The sequence below is a fragment of the Gossypium hirsutum genome, chromosome A11 (assembly GCF_007990345.1).
Source record: "Gossypium hirsutum isolate 1008001.06 chromosome A11, Gossypium_hirsutum_v2.1, whole genome shotgun sequence".
Classification (NCBI taxonomy): domain Eukaryota; kingdom Viridiplantae; phylum Streptophyta; class Magnoliopsida; order Malvales; family Malvaceae; genus Gossypium; species Gossypium hirsutum.
This window is the reverse complement of record NC_053434.1, coordinates 103,215,407-103,219,103: the sequence shown is the minus strand read 5'-3', so window position 1 is coordinate 103,219,103 and position 3,697 is coordinate 103,215,407. Positions and strand designations below refer to the sequence as shown.

The 3,697-nt window shown below is 28.3% G+C and overlaps 1 non-coding gene across 1 annotated transcript; it reads right to left on the bottom strand.

Annotated features, from left to right (window-relative positions):
* Positions 1-3,082: 3,082 nt before the first annotated feature.
* On the bottom strand, positions 3,083-3,189 carry LOC121210417 (small nucleolar RNA R71). The gene has a single exon (XR_005905531.1). It is a non-coding gene; the product is annotated as a small nucleolar RNA R71 (small nucleolar RNA).
* Between the last annotated feature and the right edge of the window lie 508 nt (positions 3,190-3,697).

Here is a 3,697-nt window from a genome sequence, read left to right as displayed (position 1 = left end):
TGTTTAACTTGACTTGCAAGCAATCTCTTAGAATTTGGGTCACATAATTCTAACAATCTCCAAATTAAAGATAGCTTAGACTACTATTTAACGGAAGAGATATCAAAGTTTAGAAGAAAAATCTTTTAATCTTTATAAAAATATTAGAGCAGTATTATCAATGGACAAATTTTGACAACTTTTGTTATTCACAGAATGACAAGGTCAGTAATAAAACTTTTTAAATTGTTAGATGTTTAAGATTGTAATATGTTGGTAAGCTTTTTAGCACAGTATAAGCCTTACAACTTTCGAAATGGGCACGTCTATTTTTTACATGAGTTAGGTATTAGATAAGATTTTTTAATTTGAGTTCGATTCCCTTCAACTCGAATCATTTATAATATGTATTATAAGATATTGAGTCCGAATTAATATTGTAGTTTAAATTTTTTAACATATGGCATGTTTATCTTATTGACACATGGCAACATAACTTATTTATATATTCATTTTTTTAAATTAATAGAAAATAACAATTTAAAATTATAAATTATTTTGAAATTAATAAATGATAATCTTAAATTTATAATAGCTAGATTTTACATCCTACTTTGCTTGGATGTCAACCATTAATTATAAAATAATTTATCTTATAATCATATTAAATAATTAGTATATTTTAATATTTATGAAAATAAATTTAGAGATATATAGAATGAGATACAATAATTGGAGAAATAAAAAACTAAAATAATATATAATTTGTCAAACCCTTTTAAATATTTCTAATTGATCCTTAAAAACAAATAATTTAAATAATACAAACAATCTCCCAAATAATACAAATACAATAAAAATAATTAAAATACAATCCAAAAAAAAAATTTACACAACATGAATAAATAGATAGTCCATTTAAATTATTAACTCATAATAAATTTATATACATTTATTCTTTTTAAAATTTTAAATTTTAAATAAAACACAATGTAAGATAGATTTTGCTATGAATTTATAAATGATATTTTTAATCATTTTAAATTTATATTTTTTTAATCATTACATTTATATGTGAAATATTTTAAATACACATACAAAAATATATAATACTAAAATTTACTTCACTCATAGTATGAATTGAAAAATAAATATTACACGTATATTTATAGTCATGTAATGATAAGTGCTAAAAGTAACATGTTTTAACCTCATTCTTAATTGTGAATTTTGTGCTCCTATTATTTTAAATTCATGTTTTGATACTTAATCAAGTAGTTGGGAGCAAAAGGGGCAAAAAGCAAAAAATTAGAGCAAGATATAAGAATACGGGCTAGACAGTTCCACACGGTTAGACCACACGGCCGTGTGACCCACACGGATGTGTGGTAGACCATGTCGATTTCATGAAATTTCACACAAAACTTTAAAAAATCACGATTTTTAGGTTTTCAGGAATTTTAAGACATATATATGACAAAAATAAAAAGATAAGAGTGAGCCGTCATAGAATATTTAAGAAAACAACTCGAAAAACACCATTAAAGCTAACTCTAAAGCAGATTTCCATCAAGATTGAAGATTCCCAATTAATTTTTTAGGAAGCCATCACGAGTTTCTTTGTTTCTTTCAGTTATATTATCTCTTGAATGTTTTTTATTCAAGCATGAACTAATTTTCTAAATACCTAATGAAGATGAATCCTATGATGGATTCTGTCTTTTGATTTTTATTTTATGCAATAAATACTTAGTTTGTTTTTCTCAATTATGTATGCTTAATTCTTGGTTTAATATTTCTAGATTATTAATCCATGTTTGATGTGCTTAAATCGGTGGTTGAATAGACATTGTTTAAGAGTAGATCTTGTGTAATTGAGTAGAGTTGCATGCAACCCTAGAAATAGAACGACATAAATTTACCGGATTAGAGTCAAACCTAAAAAGAGAATCCATAGCACAAGTTAATGCGATAATAGGAGTTTTAATTAAAAAGAAATTTTAATTAATCAACATAAATCCAATTGCTCTTATGCTTGAAAGAGATATTTGTATAATTTAAGGATTTCAACGGATCAATATACTAAGTAAAAGAATTGCGTAATTTAGATATATAATGGCATATGAAATATACGCGAATTCTTTCCTGGGTATTATTTTGTTTCTTGGTTATTACTCGATTATTTTTTTGATTTGTTTTTTCCCCTGTTTGTTAGTTAAATAGTTTAGTTAATTTTAGTTTTTTAATCAATCACTCGAATTATTCTGTTAAATAATAGAAAGATGGTAATTACTAGTACTTTTAGTCTTCGTGGGAACGACATTTTTGAATACTGAAGCTATACTATTAATTAATAGGTGCACTTGCCTTAATCAAACTTTTAGTTAGTTCGTGAGGCATCAAGTTTTTGGTGTCGTTGTCGAAGACCAGATTTTATATTCATTTAGCCATTTTTATTTTTATTTTAACATTTTTTATTTTAATTTAATTTTTAAATTCTATTTTTTTTCCTTTTGTTTGATTCCTATAGGTTCCCTTGGTTTATGACTAGAGGCAACTCGTTGAAACCATTAATTTTTTATAGTGAGATTGAAAAAATTGCTCACAGAAATCGTAGAGAAGTTAAAAAAGCAAGGGAAGGTTAATAGATTTTAATAGACGATCAAGAGCAAAATGACATTACTGTAGAGATTGATAATAATCTTGGTAATCAACAGCCTCCTGCATATCCTGTTCCTCAGACTATGTATGACTATGCTAAGCCCACTCAAATTGGGACCGAATCGAATATTGTTAGACCGACTATTGCTGCAAATAATTTTGAGATTATGCCAAACACAATTCAAATGGTGCACCAGTATGTTCAGTTTGATGGGTTGCAAGATGAAGATTCGAATGCTCATTTAGCTAACTTTCTGGAGATCTACAACACATTAAGATTAATTATGTTAATAATGATGTCATACGCTTATGACTGTTCCCATTCTATTGGAAAAGCATGGTAAAATAGTGGTTGAATTCATTTCCACGGGGTTCCATCTCGACTTAGGCTTAGATGTCTAAGAAGTTTCTGTTGAAATATTTTACACCAACTAAAACAGCTAAGTTGAGGAATGACATCTCTTCTTTTGTTCAAATTGACATTGAGACGATTTACGATACATGGGAGAGATTTAAGGATTTGCTGAAAAGGTGTCCTCATCATGGACTACATTTATGGCTCTAAGTTCAAACTTTTTACAATGGTTTGAACTCCTCGACTAGATAGATGATTGATGTAGCTGGCGAAACATTAAATAACAAAACACCTGAGGTAGCCCAAGAGTTTATTAAGGAGATGACCCTGAATAATTCTTAGTGGCAAGTTACGAGAGTAAAGCCTGCCTAGGCAGCTAGAGTTTTTGATATTGATGCAATTTCTATGTTGGCGAGTCAGCTTGAAGCTATTGGTAAGAAAATTTATGGTTTAAGTTTGGCTAAGTAGGTGAATCTAGTAATGCAATGTGATGCGATTGGAGCGGGGAGGATTAATACAAAATGTTTGCCCTTTAAGTCTAACATGGAGCATGAACAAGTCGGCTTTATGGGTAATAATTTTATAACTCATAATAACCTCTATAGTAATATTATAATCCAGGATGAGGAACCATCTGAATTTTTCTTGGCGTGGTCAAGGAAATCAAATATTACAACCCCCACCGAGTTTTTAGCAAGCTTA